Here is an 18,110-nt window from a genome sequence, read left to right as displayed (position 1 = left end):
ATATCAAGCACATAAGGATTTGTGACCTTTTATTATGGGATTGATAAAGACTAATGAAGGGCTATGAAACGTCTTTGGTTATGAGTGGGCGCACTTTTGAAATCCATTTTCACGACTTTCAAAAAGCTTATTACGTTATCTGTAATATTTTATATGACCACTCACGGCAATACATTTGCGATTCCTGACTACCAAATAACACAAAGTTTGCATAAATTGCGTTGAAAACTAAAAAGTTATCAAGGAGTTGCCTTAGGGGGGGGGCATATTATACCGTCTTACCCTACTTTAAATGTATCAGCGACGACGACAGTCACGTCGCTTGTGTTTGGGGGAGTTCTAACTCTTACAATTTGTCCCATTAAGAAGTAAGGTGAAACCCAGACCAACGAAAGTGTGGTCCTTTTAAGTTTGTTGCGCTCATCCTTTGGTGAAGCAATTTGTTGTCATAACAATTCTGACCTAAAACAAATGAAAACATAAAATCTTTATACAAGAATAACTATTTATGAAGCTTAAACATCTTTACATACAACATACAACATGGAATAGTATGTTGAATTAAAACTAAGCCTTTTTCATTTGAATGACGTTAACCTAGATGTAATAAAAACTATAAACAAACAGAAAATGGCATCACCACATAAATAGCTTTCTATTTCAAAGTAATGTTGGCAAAGAAGGCATTTGCTTCACCAACAATTGACTTTTTATTGCCAATAAAAAGGGTTTAATGTTACCATCAGAATTTAATGACAAAGTTTATTATTACACCACATTAATTTAGAAAAACGCTAATAAAAAAGAACTTTTAAGTTTATTAGCTTTATTTGTGTTTTATTTTTAATAGAATATTTATTCCCTTATCAATAACATGCTCCTATATGAATAATAGTCACAAATTTGGCGATTTCAGCTTGATAAGTATTGGTTTTTGTTACCATCATGCGCATAATAGCTTAAATTCTTTGCTTTATATTGTAATTGATACGTGGAGGATATGAGGAGCAGTAATTCTATTCATTATATTTCGTTTCGACAAATGAGTTAAATTGCTTTTTTTCCAAAACATATCAGTGCCCGCAGTTTAATTTGATAGACAAAACCATGTGGTATTCGAAGGCGAAATGTTACACCATATCCTCAAACAACTGCAATCATTAAATTCAAAAGCTATCTGGTACCTCACGAAAATGATTTATCGCTCATTCATTTTAACTTTCGTTTCATATTTTCAGAAAGTATCTTTCCTGGCTAGTTATCTAACAAGTCAACTCCGTCACTGAAACGTGAATTTTCTTCATTTACTAGCCATTAAATTTAGTCGGAAGAATAATGTCGTTCAACGGAATGCGACTGTCTTTGTTCAAAACCGAACAATACATAAGGACAACAACTCTTTTCAATTCTTGACCATCCGCACGAAATGAGACCTTTCAGATGGATCTACGACGACGTGCTTATCCCTCGCCGTCATTGCTTTCCTTGTGTGTACGCCTGAAATCGGCTGCTCCTGATGCCGGTTAATCTGTGGTCATCGGCCCACCAGAGGACATCTATTTTAATCATTTATGTCGGCACTACTGGGAAATGGTAATAAGTGTCAGGAAAATTTATTCTGCCAAACTGATTCAAAATACAAGCACTGCTGCTGGCCACCGCACCGGACGATGAACAACGGAGACTTTACCTCACTTGATGCGACATTAGACCGGTGCTAAGTGCTGCTCTTTTGTTTGAGAGATTTCATCGGTTTTAGTTTGTTTGAGTCTACGCTCTTTCAGCTACAGATGAATTATGTTTTTTCGATTAGATGCATTTACAGAAAATTGTCGAATTTAATTTTCATCCAAGCAATTCAATGATCAGCTCGACGAATGAGTTGATTGCTGCCCATGTGTGAATGTGCTAAACTCACTCATATTTTAGGCGCTTATTTTTAACCAATTTCATTGCAATAACATACATTCGATGGGGAATCCTGTCCCATTATTTTCTATTGAACGTTACGTTGTTGCGTTCGACAGGAATTCTTAAAATTTTGATTATAATCATTTTTTAACAGAATCAACAACAACCAAAAGGCTTGGTACAATAATTAGGTGTTTTCCTATTTTTTTCATCGTGGAATAAACTGAAAGTCCAGTTGAATCTTCCGTACAAGTTCAGTTGAAATAAAACCGTCTGAGACGAGTTTAGTACTCTCCATTTAATTCTACGTTTTATCTTTGCTGATACATTTCGACCTCAACTGGGAGGTCTCTTCAGTGTCTTGTACTGACTCGACTATGTCTCGTCTCGATAAACTCGTATTAGACGGTTGAATATTTCTAAAAAGAGCTTAAAATATTTTTCTGTCAGTTGAAATATTTTGCAAAAACAACACTCTAAATATCTTGGGTCAAGCTTAGGTAAATTTCTACATTTCCGCTTGCTCTTATGCGGTGCCTACCTATGATTAAACCTGGTATATGGGCTAACAGAGAAAAGAAATCAGCCCTTAGTCATTTGAAAATGACCGTAAATATAAAATAACTTTGAACCTGTTTAAGCACGCATTTGATTAAGAACATTGCGATAAATAATATTTGGATTGATGCTCCTCTATCCAGACATTTTACAGTTGGATTTATATAAACACTGCTGAATAATATAAAATGTTTCTTCCCGAACTTTTGGCTCAAATCGAGTCAACACACAGAACTATTGAAGTAAGTCGTTATTGATTTTCGAGAAGTTGGAAATTGTCCCAAGCGGTTTTTTTATCTTTATTGTACTATTTTGTAATGTCGCGTATTTCAAAAAACAAGAAAATCCGATTCTTTGAAACCAAATCTACGAATTTTGGCACTAATTTAAAAGCTACTTTTTAAACATCTGCATCAAGCCAACATTGTAATCGATTGAATCATAAATTCAGTGAGTGAAATATAATAAAATCGCTAATGAGGGCAACCGGTGAAGTCCAAAATGGCTGCCCAAAGCTCGCCGTACCTTCACGATTTTGAGGGGGAATTCCATGTACTAGGCAACGAATCTGGAAATAATTTTCAAGGCGGAATGGAATGATGAAAATTAGGTTTCGCTGGTTCCGACACCTTGCATTTCAGTTTTCTGCTTTGAAGTTTGAGGTAGATTTAAGAATTGATTCTAGCGGTTTTAACAGTTTAATTTGAATGAAGACATTGAGCTCTGAAGATCTGCTGGTCAAATATTATCTGAGAAAACAATTGGTTCATTTGAGAATCCCAGTGCTCCACAATTCTCACGAACTAGCAATTTTCAAACATAAATTTCTTCAATTCTGTCGCAAGGATGACCATTATTCCAACTCAAGTGATATAAATTACCTAAACCGACGTTGGTTAAAAACTGAGCAGAATGGTGGCGACTGAGTCGCACTTAAGATTGATTAAGGCAGATCGCAGAATTATGCCCTAGCTCTTACGTGAACCAAACTGTAGGAAACAGGCAGCGGCAAACGAGGAATTCGTTGTCCCATTAATTAGATATGTCTAGTTCACACATTATTCGATTTTCCTAGAACTGATACCTACGTGATATGATTCTGATTCGGTTGCTCCCCGTTTTCCGTGCTCCGTGCTGTAGATAGCGATGTGGTAATAATAACGATGGCGGCTACCATTTCGGTAAGCTTATAGTGTTATATATTAATTATTTAGTAATGACCTCGAGGATGACGGTTCTGCCACGGACATTTAGTTTCAAATTTGAAGCTAATAAAACTAGATTATAATGACAAATTCCAAAAATCGATCCTTTTATTTGCATACATGAAAAGTTCAATAATATCAAATGTTGATAAGATAGCAAATGAGATATGGACATGATTGATATAAGAGATAAAAGATCAGACGACAATATCAATATTTCAAACTAAAATATCATGAGGATATCAAGTTATACTATTTGTAATAAGTAATTAATATCATGGGCCATCAGTTTGTTCTCATCCACAGCATATCTTGATATTTAAATGATACTTCGGTGCAAATTTTTGATATTGTTGCCTGTTCTTTTATCTTTTATATCAACCAAGTTCATATCATGTTTTGTTTTCTTTCGTGCTTCTGCCCGGTGGAGGCAAATAATACAAATGAGAAAAGAAGATCGATTCGTAATGTGATTATACAATATCCTGCTAAAAATGAGAATAAAAAATAGAATAAAACCATTATTAATTCACCTAACGGTGTTGGTGCCTTTCTCGTGCAAAAAATACTACAACTTATGAGTTAGTGTTTTTTAGCATATTTGCGCATAAAATTAGTGTTTGACTTCTGATCCCATTGTTCAATCTGAATATTTTTCAATAGTAAACAATGGGACAGGATTCCCCGTTAAATGTAACTTGTAATTCGAATGCATGTAGATACAAAAGTATGTCTAAAAATGTGTACATAACATACATACACACAGGCATATATATACATACATAATAGACATTAAGGTGCAGGGACTATGTCCAAGGGCTTTACGATCCCTCATCCACGGCCTCTGCGACTAGAGGGTCTGTCTAGGACCTGGCGGGCTTGCAGTATTATGGCACTCTGGCGCGAGTTAACGGACCGTGTCTTGATATCGTAATATTGGCGTAAGCGAGGTCTGACATTCTACTCTCTTAGTAGAGCCAGGTGACTGACTCAAAAGGCTAGTGAACGAACGGCTAGGGCTGTCTTCCGTCCCCTAAAACCGTGGGTGGCCTTGTAGCACGCTGTCCAATCATGCCACCAAGCTTTACCTGCTGGGTGGAGTAGGCTCAATGCCCTTTCCTGACTTACGCTGATCTGGCTCTGAACACGTATCAACCCTTGCATGGCCTCCCTGCATGCAAAGATAACCATGGGATCATTAAAGACGACTTCTCCAGTAGACCCAATTACAATGAGTGCAGTAAAAATTAATTCTTTTGATGATGCGTTAGGCATGGATGTGGATGCAAAGAGGAGTTTGGTAAGGTCTCCTCCCAGGGAGACGGAGAGCGAAGTGACGGAGGCTGCAGCTAGTAGCGAGATTCTCCCCAGCAGTGATGGGGTATAGCCCTATCAGCACGATCGGCGGGCCACTACCCGGGATGCGGAATGCGCGAGCAATCATCGAGTTCGCGAACGCAAAGCAGAACATCAAGGGACTGAAACAGAACCTTCGGATGCTCCACCAGGCTGTTCGACTGCAAGACAAGAATAGGATGCGTTTAATGGGAAGAGAGAAAGCCTACAGAGGTGCCCATACCGATGCCTTTTCCTTCCTTGGAGGAGTACTGTGCCAGAGGCGATTGATTTTTATAGCAAACATCGTTTAATAAGTTATATAGCCAAACATCGTTTGGATGGAGCAGTTATGCAGAGGAGCTCGAAAGGCATCGACCGAGAAGGTGACTTTTCGGCCTAAAGGCAAAAGGCACCAACCAGGCGCAAGTCGCCGAGCCGCAAGAGGGTACCAGCCGGCCTGATCGGCACGAAGGAACGAAAATCCCTGGCAGGATCAGTAAGGCAAAGCGGAAGTTGAACGCATCTTGACCCACAAAGAAAACTAAGGGCAGAGCGAGTCTGGGTGGGTGTGAAACGATAAGGAAAAGTACGCTGAAATTCTTAAATCGATGCGAGGCCGAAAACTTTCGGCGCTGGATCAGGACGTGCGAACGTCAGGCACCAAGACCGGGAAATGATCTTGGTTCTGAAACGCGGGCAGACTATCAAAGATCCAGTACGGTACAGAGGTTAAGAAGACTCTAGCCGCCTAAGAGGCGTCCCTTTCTGAGTTGTGGAAGCCATAAAGGTAAAGGAGCAAAAGAACTTGAAGATCGGCTGGTCAGTATGCCCAGTGAGCAAACTCCAGGCGCCTTCAGTGGCTATTCAGGTGCTATCCTACCGTAATCTGAGAATGTGACGTAACAGCCAATTTACAACATGCATGTTTGCCATTTTTCTGTTAAAGAGCTCGATGAGTACTACTCGATAACACCATTTTTGGAAAATGGCGTATACGTCACTTTTCAGATTACGGCAGTATCGGTGCTTAGCGTCGGGATACAAGTCCTACAACTGTAAGGGCCCAGACCGTAGCAACCTGTGTCGTCGTTATGGTGAGGAAGGGCACACGACGCCGGAATGCACAGCTTCAAAGTGCTTCATCAGTGCCAGTAAAAAGCAAACCTGTAACCACGTTATGACTGGATCTGTGGCAGCAAAAAAGCAAAAACAATAATAAAGTTTTTTTGTGACGTTTTTAATAACAATTGGGCAATATGAAGGGGAGTTACTTTGATTGTAGTAATAAGTTTGTTTATGGATCCATTATCAAATTGATGATGGTGGCATAAACTGCCGAGGCTTATTGTAAGCAAAAGTGACCTAGGACTCGTCATGAAATACCAGGCAGTCTGAAACGGATCACTGGAGCTGCAATTGATCTAACACTTTCTAACTCTCAGATTAAAAGCTCCCCTAGACCTAAGAGATTTCATCTCCGCGTTGGCGACAACTAGTTGCCCTTATTCTATCGTTGGGTCTCTGCAGGCAATGTTCCATTATCGCTTCCATATCAACAGCATCGCAGTCACCAAGCGATAGAATCGTGTCGGGATTGTAAAATCATGTTATACAGACAGCTTTCTTCCATAACATCACTGCCAGCCAGTGGGGGTTATTTTGGACACACACACTGGGGGCAATATGGACACCCTAAGGAATCGCGTCATTTTCACTAAGAAAACGTCGTAATATTGGGGATCACTTACGTGAATCTAAATACGAAGCACTACGATGGCAAAGCAATTTAGTGGAAAACAACCGGTTTTGTGATTTTTGACAACGAAAATCAGGATGAAAAAATTTGTTTAAAAGTATGCGGTGAAATGGACATAGTGTGGGTTAAACGGACATGTTAAGAAATTGCCTAAGACAGTGAATTTAGTTGATGAAGATTGCTATAACCTAAGCATTTATAAAATATACCTCTTGAACTTAAAATGTTGGATAATCTTCTATATATAATAATGGATGGATGGCTGGATGGATTTTCTTTATTCTTTCTGCAAAAGGTTCGTTATCGTTTCCGGGGTTTGTAGATATTCCCTCATGCGAAAGTCACGAGTAAGGTTGTGTTAATCGTGAAAAACTAAAATTAAGTATCGCATGGGCAGTTCAGAACGCGTATTTCCGACTACTATGCAGGACAACGTCTGCCTGGTCGACTAGTAATTAATATATTGGTAACTTACAATGATTATACTAAAAAGCATGTTACATCAATAAAAATGATGATAAGGACGCATTCTACGCGCAGCTGGAACGTGAGTACGACAGCTGCCCAAGCCACGACGTCAAATCATCATGGAGACTTGACGCTCAAGTTCAGACCGACTATTGGGAATTTCAGCGCTCACCGAGCTGACGAAAGGCTTACCTACGACTAATTGATTTCGCCGCCTCCAAGAATATGGCCATATTCGCACCACCTACTTCCAACACAGCCTCCCGTATCGGTACACCTGGAGATCAACACTGCAGACAGAATCTCAAATCAACCACGTTCTGATTGATGGACGGCACTTCTCGACATTATCGACGTCAGGACATATCGTGGCACTAACATCGACTCACACACTATCTGGTGATGGTTAAACTGCGCCCAAAACAATCCGTCATCAACAATGTTCGGTACCGACGACCGCGTACGACCTAGAGCTGACTAAGCAACCTGATGTCACCACTGCATACGCGCACCATCTCGAGGCAGCGTTGCCGGAAGAGGTGAGATCGATGGAACCCTCTGAGGACTGCTGGAATACAGTTAAATCAGCCTTAATGACGCAGCGAGTACAACGTCGGGTATTGGGACGAAGTCGACGGAACGATTGGTTCGACGAAGAGTGTGAACAGATTCTGGAGAAGGACGTAACGCGAGCGGTCGCACTGCAGCAAGGTACCCGGCAGAACGTGGAGCGTTATAGACGGAAGCGGAGAACGACCGCCTTTTCAGGAGAAGAAACGCCGCCAGCTGCGCCGTTCTCAGAAACACGCAAGTTCTATCAGAAGCTCAACGTATCCCACAAAGGCTTCTGCCGCGAGCCGAAATGTGCCGGATAAATGGAGCATCTTGACGGACAAACGTGTGGTGATCGAAAGGTGGAACATTTGAATGGCGCTGAGATGCAGGCAGGAAAGTCAAGGCAGCGGATGAGTTGAGTTCAGTTCAGTTCAGCGGACGATGGAAGCCAACCAGCCCTCACCTTGAGGGAAGTTAGGATGCCATCTAACAGCTAAAGACCAATAAAGCAGCTGGTAATGATGGTATCGGAGCTGAGCTCACCAAGATGGGCCGGAAAAGCTACTTTGCCTGCACAAACTGATAAGTCAGAATCTGGGAAACTGAACAGCTACCGGAGGAGTGGAAGGAAGGTTATTGCCCCATCTACAAGAAAGGCGACAAGCTGGAGTATGAGAACTTTCGAGCGATCACCATCCTTACTGCCGCTTACAAAGTGATATCCCAGATCATCTTCTGTCACCATTAGTGAATGAGTTCGTGGGAAGTTATCAGCCGGCTTCGTTGACGGCCGCTCGACAACGGATCAGATATTTACTGTCCGCAAATCCTTCAAAATGCCGTGAGTACCTGGTCCCAACGCACCATCTGTTCGTTGATTTCAAGGCGGTATACGACAGTATAGACCGCGTTGAGCTATGAAAATTATGCACGAGAACAGCTTCCTGGAAGCTTACCAGACTGATCAAAGTAACGGTGGATGGAGTGCAAAACTGTGAAATGTGAAGATTTCGGCGAACACTTCAGTTCGTTCGAATCGCGCCGGACTAAGTCAAGGTGATGGACTTTCGTGCCTGTTGTTCAACATTGTTTGTCATACGGAGAGCCGATTACGATTTTCAACAGAGCCAGTCTATTTACATTTGCAAAGGTGACAGAGCTGTAACTGGCCAGTGAAGATATATCGCTTCCGAGTATTCTTCCTCCCCTTCATACGGAGCTTGGCAGAAGGAAGGTCGTGATATTGCCATCACAAATATTGCCCTCCGCTCGCTTTCAATTCGACTTCTATAAAACATTCTTCATGCCTGCCGTATCCTAACGGAACTATCAATTCTATACTTTCGCCTCTAATTCTATCATGAACATGTACGTCTAAGTTTGAAAGATGATATTAGCATTTCCATATCATCAATAGGCCCTCCTTAGCGTGCGTAAGACGCGCGGCTACAAGCAGAACCATGCTGAGGGTGGCTGGGTTCGATTCCGGTGCCGGTCTGGCAATTTTCGGATTGAAATTGTCTCGATTTCCTGGCATAAAAGTATCATCGTGCTAGCCTCATGATATACGAATGCAAAATGGTAACCTGGCTTAGAAACCTCAGTTAATAACTGTGGAGGTTAATGAACACTAAGCTGCGAGGCGCTCTGTCCCAGTGTTGGGATTAATGCCAATAAGAAGAAGAAGAAGAATATCATCAATAAGATCCACTTGACAGTGTACCAAATTTGTAATAATTTGCACAAGGGCCCTGTCCGTTTTACCCACCCTGTCCGTTGAACCCCCACCCATATATTTCTTTTTAATTTTCTGCTGTTACAACTACGATTCTCGATTTTCGCGGATTTGGCGCGGATTTATTTATCGATTTAAAGGTTTCGTGTGGATTTAGTGCGAATTTAGTTTTAGCAGGTGGAAACTTAATAAATAAAATGCTGGATCTATTGCAAATTGATGTTGCTTTACATGGAGCTTTACCTGAAAAATTAAAAAAGGAAATGAGTATACTCATTTTTACAAAGGAATTTCTGCAGAAAAAAACGAAGAAATCCCCGAAATCTCAAGCCCAAACGCAATTCAACGGAACGGCGACTGAAATGGCAAGATTTGACAGAAAATCTATGAACTAACTGTTAAGAAAGAATTCCCGAAAGGCTTTCCGCAGTTATTTACCAAAGAATATCAGCGTGAATTATCAAAGCGATTTCTGCATGAATTCGTGAAGGAACTTCCGCCTAAGTTCCCGGATGATATTTTTCACATGGATCCTCGGATAATAGTTTTCAAAAATTATGATACAATTTCTGTGAAAATTCCTGAGCGTTGACCGCAGGAATGTATTAAAGACATTCGTCTTGAACTTAAAAAAATCCCGGTGGATTTCACACAGAAATTCACCAACAAATTTCTGCAGGAGTTGTAGCGATTTTCACAGATAGGAAGGAATTATTCTGATATAATTTAAAATAAGACAGGATCGCCCTCTTCAACCAGAGGTCGCACAGACTTAATACTAATAACACCTATAGCATTAGACAACGGACAGATCATTCACACAACACCCAGTGTACCAGTGGAGAATTTCCGCAGAAAAATTTGTAGCGTTCCAAGTAGTTCCAATAGCAGTTGCTGCAAATATTCCAGGAAAATTATATTAGAATTCCAGATAATCACCGCATTTATTTCTGAAAACCATTTTGCAGGAATTTTGGGAAGATTTACACACGAATAGTGAAAATTTGCTCGAAATCTCGCAGGAAGGAAGGGTGTATGAGTTTTGTGACAGTTTGTAATAACAAGGAGAGGGTCAGTATGCAAAAGCATCCGGCGCGCATTGTGTGGTTTTCATCGCGAAATTAGATGATAGATTGTGCTTCAAAAGTGAGTTTTGTCGAAAGAAAGCATGTTTAGATTCCAAGTTCTCTTATGGCAACAAGCATCGAACCAATCCATCGAGCTTAATCTAATTAACTGTGAGGACGTGACTGGGTTTGTTATGATCTTGAATTAATGAAACAACAAAGCATGTACAGTATAGCGTAGGGCATCAAGGTTATTTTTAAAACCAATGGTTTTTCGATACCATTCGGGCTCCCAAACAACTGTCAAAATTTAAGGCCAATTAGTTTGCTTCTTCGCTTTTCGCATCGCGTTTGTAGTTTGTGGAAATTAGCATGAGAAAACGGGGCTCTTCCGGTCTCCATCTCACTGAACATATATTCATCTCATCGAAACAAAGAAATACAACACCAATTTCGTCCCTTCTTTTTTGTCAACATGCTCTTACTGCTGAAAAAAACAAAATAATAAAAAATCAAATTGCTTTCCATTGCTTTGTTTTTGATTAGATGAATATCGGAGCCATGAGATGAGGTCCAGGAGCGTTCCCCTATATTTTTGCATTTTTAATTCTAGAGGTTTCAGATCATCGTAAATCAAGTGGCACATTGTGTTAAAGTATAACCCGAAGGATGTCGAAAAATTTTGCTGTAAATGGTTAAGTAGTAGCAAATTGTGGTCAAAAAGTCCCAAAAGGACATCTGAATTCAGGCCTCGATAGGAGCCAGGTAAATAGCCAACTCGTAGCCGTCCTTGATAGCGACTTCCGCTAAGAGATCGCGTGATGTTTCTCCAGAACTCCGCAGTGACGTCGTGCTCTGGCGCATATTGAAGAAATTTTGTAGATCCAGTGGTACTTAGGTTGCACGCTCTGCAGTGACGTTGACTGAGTCAGTAAAGACTAGGTTGGCTTTCACGACTCAGTGTGGCGGCAATAGAAACCCAGCGGCTTCGGCGGAAAATGGAGCGTTTCCGATATCGTCGAGGTAATGCCCAGTGACTCCGATTCCAATTCAAGCACTTGAAATTGACCCATCCGTAAACCTGGGGTGACATTGCACATCTCGACTCGAAACGAGAAAACCATTCAAACGGTCATACGAAAGAGCTGTCGAAAGGATATGCGTTTTGAGGCTCTTGTGCTTGTGATTCCTGTACTCGCCATATAAAAGCTCTGTTTTCGAGTTGTCAACCATGTGAAAGCATTAAGCTATGTATGTAGCTATTTATGGTGACTGGCACTGGGGGAGACAGTGGCCGGCCATTATGCGCAGAATCCGGTATCTTTCACAGCGTGGCAGCCTGCACGCGATAGCGGAGATGGCGAGATCCTGCCTCGGCATAGGCAACTTGGCTGATGAGGACGGAAGCAACCGAGAAGCAGTTCGGATGTACGGTGACAAAGTAACGGTGAGGCTTCGTTGGGCAAACAAGCAGAACCCTATTAGTCCTATGGGTCTTATATAGAGTTTGGAAGAACTGGCCTAACTAACTCCAATCTATAGGCTAGGGGGCTCAGCTCCTTCATCTTTTTGCCTTTCTCATAAGTATACGGTAAAGGCTATGAATCGCTCTAAAAACAAACTTTTATAGAGGCCGGAGACCCATAGTGTTATATACCAATCGACTCAGTTCGACGAATCGAGGTGATGTCTGTGTGTGTGTGTGTGTGTGTGTGTGTGTGGCAAAACTCAAAAAATGTCACTCATTTTTCGGGCACTTACCTCAACTGATTTTCTCGCAACAAGTTTATTCGACGCAGAATCCTGTCCCATTGTTTCCTTTGAAATTGGCCATATCGGACTATGGGATCGAAAGTTATGGCCAAATACAAATTCATACGAAAAATCGCGTAAAATGTCCCACTTTTTCGGCACTTATCCTCAACGATTTGCTTGCAACAAGTTGCATTCGACGCAGAATCTGTCCCATTGTTTCCTGAATTGGCCAGATCGGACTATGGGATCAAGTTGGCCAAAAACAAATTCATACGAAAAATCGCTAAAAATGTCACTCATTTTTCGGGCACTTACCTCAACGATTTGCTCGCAACAAGTTGCATTCGACGCAGAATCCTGTCCCATTGTTCTCTGTTTGAAATTGGCGATCTGACTATGGGATCGAGATTGCTGGCCAAAATACAAATTCATCGAAAAAATCGCGTAAAATGTCACTCATTTTCGGGCACTTATCCTCAACTGATTTGTTGCAACAAGTTGCATTCGACGCAGAATCCTGTCCATTGTTTCCTATTTGAAATTGGCCGATCGGACTATGGAATCAGAAGTTATGGCCAAAATACAAATTCATACGAAAAATCGCGTAAAAAATGTCACTCATTTTTCGGGCTCATATCCTTAACCGATTTGCTCACAACAAGTTGCATTCGACGCAGAATGTCTCATATTTTCTTATTGAAAATTTGCCAGATCGGACTATGGGCTTAGATGTTATGGTCAAATTACTTTATTGCGAAAAGAGTTCGAAAAGTCTAGCTCACTTTTTAGCACTTAGACTTCATCTTGACGCTCGCAACAGATTGCATTCGAAGAATCTTGTCCCATTGTTTTCTGAAACTGGCTAGATCGGACTATGGATCGGAAATTATGGTGAAACACATTTTGCCTTTTCTACGAAAAGGCTGTATGTTTCCTCAAAACCAAACTTTTAGAGGCCTGAGACTCATAGTGTTATATACGTATAAGCTCGATGAACTGCGATGATGTCTCTGTGTGTGTGCGCACCAAAGGAAAAGTTTAGCTCACTTTTTTGGAACTTATCCTCAACCGATTTAATTCCAACTATGATAGTAGAATAGATGATGAGCGAAAGCATGGCTGAGTCGATTTTCTGCCCGTGCACATATGGTCACAGCCCTTAACGTTTCCGTTGAAATCTGTGACGTCATGCTGTTTGAGACACGTTTGACAGTTCGTTTGGAGACAGAGGATTTATCTTCACTCATCTATATATTCCATTATCTATAATTCAACAAGTTTCATTCGACGCGGAATCCTGTCATTGTTTTCTATTAAAATTTGGATCATGGGCACAGAATTATGGCCAATATACTATGTGTTGTAAAAGCGAGTAAAAAGTCTAGTGACTTTTAATGGACTTACCTCAACCGATTTATCACAACAAATTGCATTGATGGAATCCTGTTCTATTTAGAAAGTTGGCCAGATTGACTATTACCTTTGAAATTATGGCAATACTTTTTGCCTTTCATGTGCAACAAAGTTGAAGTATAATTTTCCGAAAGAGACTATCGGATGCTTTACACTGATACACTTCCTTCCTCTTCATACGGGAGTTTGGTAGAAGACGGTCATGATTTATATCATAACTGCCCTCCGCTCGCTTGATGGGAATAACATTTTCGTTTTCTTTTGTGTAGTCAGCTTCAGTTCAATTTACATCCAAAAGTGATATCCTTAAAATATATGACTGGGTAAAATAAAACAGGGGTATGTACGTCAAAAGATTGGAAAAGAAACAAAATGTCGAAATTCTTATTACATATTGTAGATCAAGCTGAAAACCGAACTGAGGTTTCGCGACAATCGCATTTTCTCGCATTTCCGGATGTTGCAACTGCATCATGATGTGCGCAACTGTCCATAGTCGGCACCACTCGCGATCAGTCGCGACATCCGGGAATGGACAAATATGATTTTCGGTTTCAACTGGATCTACAATATCTTTGCCATAAATAATCTGATTTTCATAGAACGGACAAAGAATTTGTCTTTTTTACTCTATCTCGCTCATCTATTTTCAAGCACACATTTTACGAAGGTAGAAAGGCACCATCACCGCTAGGTGGATTAATCTGGTTTTTTATGTGAGCCGTTTCCATCATTTCCAGGATTTGTTCTTCAAATTGATAAAAAACTAATGCGGAAAACCTTCAAATTAATTTCTCCAAAAAGTTAATCATTTTTCTTATTCAAAATATTCTAGAAATTTGTTCACGAACTATTTGGGAAGAAAATGAGTTGTAGGCTTCCTGATACAGATTTTCCTCTTATGAGTATCATAGGATTCATAAAAGAACGCAGAGCTAATATTTTGAATTATGATGTTTCCACAGAATTATGAAAGACGCCTCACAAGGTATGAAAATAATATACTATGGAGAAAGGTATAAAACAACTATAGAAAAACAATTAGTTTGAATCCTTGACGAAATCCTTTTGAGAAATTGTATTTGCCGAGATAAATCACTTATCAAATCTGTTGAAATCAAAGATTCCGCACTAAAATATTAATCCGGAAAGCCTGTGGATGGATATTCATGCATATGAGTCCTGTGACGTTTTAAACTTCATCACTTTGCGAAACTGTTTTTAGAATAATGCTGTTTATAATTTCAAAGTCACGTGGAATAAACTTTAGACAAATATTCAAATTTTAATGAAGTTCTGATTCGACTTCATTCGACAGTAATGGTATTCAATATTTATTGGCATTCCCTATTTTATTTGCACAAATTTTATGTACATGGGACAATCATGCGTATAACAGTACAGATCATAAACTGTTTGAGGCCCTCCTCAGCTGCGGTAAAATGCGCAACTACAATGGCAACTTGGCTTAGAAACCTCGCACACTGCAAGGCGGCAATGTCCCAGTGAGGGATGTTTTGCCAATGCAGAAGAAGATCATAAAATGATTACTTGCATATACTATTATTATTTGCGTCTTCATTATTTATATGTTAGACATATGTACTGATTAATTATTTTAGAGCGTCTTAGGGTAAATGCTACAAGGTTAAAAGACTATTATTCTTCATTCTCATTCATTTTATGATCAACATACAGTATATTTCGTTTCCTACTTGGAAACTTCTTCGATAACAAACACTGAAGAAGTTTCAAGTAGGAAAACAAAGTAACTAGAATAATAAAGTAATATGATACTACGTAATTTCCATAGGGAAATTACATAGTCACTTTCACAGTTTATAACAGGTCATAGTAAGGCTCTTAGCTCACGTATCGAAAACAATGAACAGTTGCACTTTTTGTATATTCATTGTCCTATGCTTCGATAGCTGACACATTTTTGCAATAAATAACTGTAAACAGTCAATTTTGCAACGCATTCGTAATTGCAAAATTACTTACTCGAGTAATAGCCGTAAATTGATCAACTATCGCCGACAAACACTGCCCCAGTAATCAACCGCTGAATCACTATGCGCACCAATCGTAGCTTCTTCATATTACAGAGAACACTAATTTGCGAAACCGAAACTTGAACCCGTTTTCACGCGATATTACATAACTAGTGACAATCGATCCTTAGCTTGGTTGTTGCACCGATCCAGCACCCGATCTCGCATAATACCTGAACGCAACTGGACTCTTTGATTGCGAGCCCATTGAGCGAACCGCGCCATCCGCGCGCGCGCTGGACCTGGCCTAGTGTCAACCCTAGTCGGACCTCTGGGACTTGCGACGCGACAACAGCATCGACGACGATGTGTTAAGCGGAGATAACATTTTGCATCCATGACAATGCGATTCTCAGTGCACATTGCAATATTGACTGAGTTACCTGGGGAAATGGTTCGGTATGCACCGCTAACAACATTAGTTGCATTCAGCCCAATATGAGCATAGTCTATTGCACTTGTTTTTTAACTAAAAACAATAACCACCGAAAATAGCAATAGAAGGACGAACGTTTTACTCATACCGCCCATCCAAAGAGCAGTAATATGTACCATTTTATCACGACACCATGAATCTCATGCAAAGTGTCGTAAATGTCGAAAAAAAGTTCACTAAAGCCAGCATTCCATCTTATGCATATGGCAAATATTTGTCAATCTACTCAGACATCTCTAACTAATTAAAATTGACAAAAGATATTACTGATAGCCGAAGAAAAGATTATTCGCAACAATGCTTCTCCATCATTTGACTACAGCCACGTTTTTTGAAAATGGGTGGCCAAATAAAGAAATTGGAATCAAACTAGCAGCTCAAAACGAGCAAGATTAATGACAGCAGTTAGAAGATCAATACAAATTCACATCTTATCCGCTTATCGTTAAGGGAAGATGTACAACGGACAATCGACCAATTAACGAAAATATTTCTGTTCGATGCTTCTCAAATTATTAACCGTAGTGTATTTTCAACTTTTCCATTACCACATTGGATGACGGTAAATTGAGGGAGAATCATGAAGACGAAATGCGATTTCTCCGAAACGTTTCATTGTCAATGGGGTAGATATGTGCAGCGTAAGCGTGGCTGACTGTTCACCGACAGTCCATAAATGCTCGCAGTCCACAGATATAATGATGCAGTGAGATGGAGGATTCGTAAAGACACTTGTTCAAGACGTCCGAAGAAAGATAAAATGTGACGCTCAAAGGATGATGGAAGTTTTCACTTTTATGCAGTAGCAAATATTATTCGTTCCATGCTTTGAGTGCAGGTGGCGAAGGTATGCGATGAGACCAATTATGCAATCATTTTGCGAATAGAAGCAGTACATCTCGTGACGTAAGTCTTTTGTCTTTGTGAATACAAGTTTTACTGATATGATGGGTTTGGTCATTCAACGCCAGTGATGTTACTGCTTTACCCTATGAGAAGAAGGTTGTGGAAGCAAATGGGACATACTGCTTCTAGACTATAGATCGTTCAGACAATTGCCCTTTCCCGTCGAAAAAAAAATATCGTTTTATTGGCTTAGTCAGGCTTTCAGAAAAAATTTCTCAAAGAACCTATATTTTTGAAGCCTCTATATAAAAACGGAACAACAAAACTAAAAAAGAGCGAACCGCTGAAAATATGGTCTGCGGTTGGTCTAAAATTAGGAGAATACTTCTTCAAATTATATATTTTATTTTAAAAATGTTTGATGATGGTGATGATACTACCATATATTGTAGCAAGGCACCTACCAGTAGCACTGGTTCTATCTGACAAACGATTTGATCATGCTTATATTATTGTTTATATTTCATCAAATTCTATATGAAGGGCCAAACTGGGTGGAGTGGTTCCATAGCAGAGACAAAAATGGTTAGGTGCGTACAAAATATATATTAGGTGCGTAATTCTTTGAAAAAATTGGGCATCAATAAGTCAAAGTATTTGAAAAATTGTTGAGGCGATAGGCCAAACGACGATATACTAACAACTAATCGACAATTGGTATAACACATAACGTTTCTCAAAATGAGAAATGAGGCGCTTTTAGGAAAATAATGCTCAGAAGGAATCACAACTTCTAGACGATTGTACGACAGGTACGTATAGAAATATAGTCATGGTATGAACCGGCTAACTCAGGTGCAATGGCACGCAACGTGGCAATTCTCCATCGAACCACCGGAACGTGGCGTGCAACGTCATCAACTTCTGACCAGACCTACGGAAATGCAGATTCAGCAGTAATAATCAAAAAACCAATGCTACCGCGCTCGTTTCAGTATCTTTTTGCAGTGTCC

The 18,110-nt window shown here is 40.1% G+C and overlaps 1 pseudogene; it reads left to right on the top strand.

Annotated features, from left to right (window-relative positions):
- Positions 1 to 7,829: 7,829 nt before the first annotated feature.
- LOC134209248 (uncharacterized) overlaps positions 7,830 to 18,110 on the top strand; it is a 38,576-nt pseudogene continuing 28,295 nt past the window's right edge.

The sequence above is a fragment of the Armigeres subalbatus genome, chromosome 2 (assembly GCF_024139115.2).
Source record: "Armigeres subalbatus isolate Guangzhou_Male chromosome 2, GZ_Asu_2, whole genome shotgun sequence".
NCBI lineage: Eukaryota > Metazoa > Arthropoda > Insecta > Diptera > Culicidae > Armigeres > Armigeres subalbatus.
The sequence above is the reverse complement of the archived record's forward strand: the minus strand, read 5'-3'. Positions and strand labels throughout refer to the sequence as shown.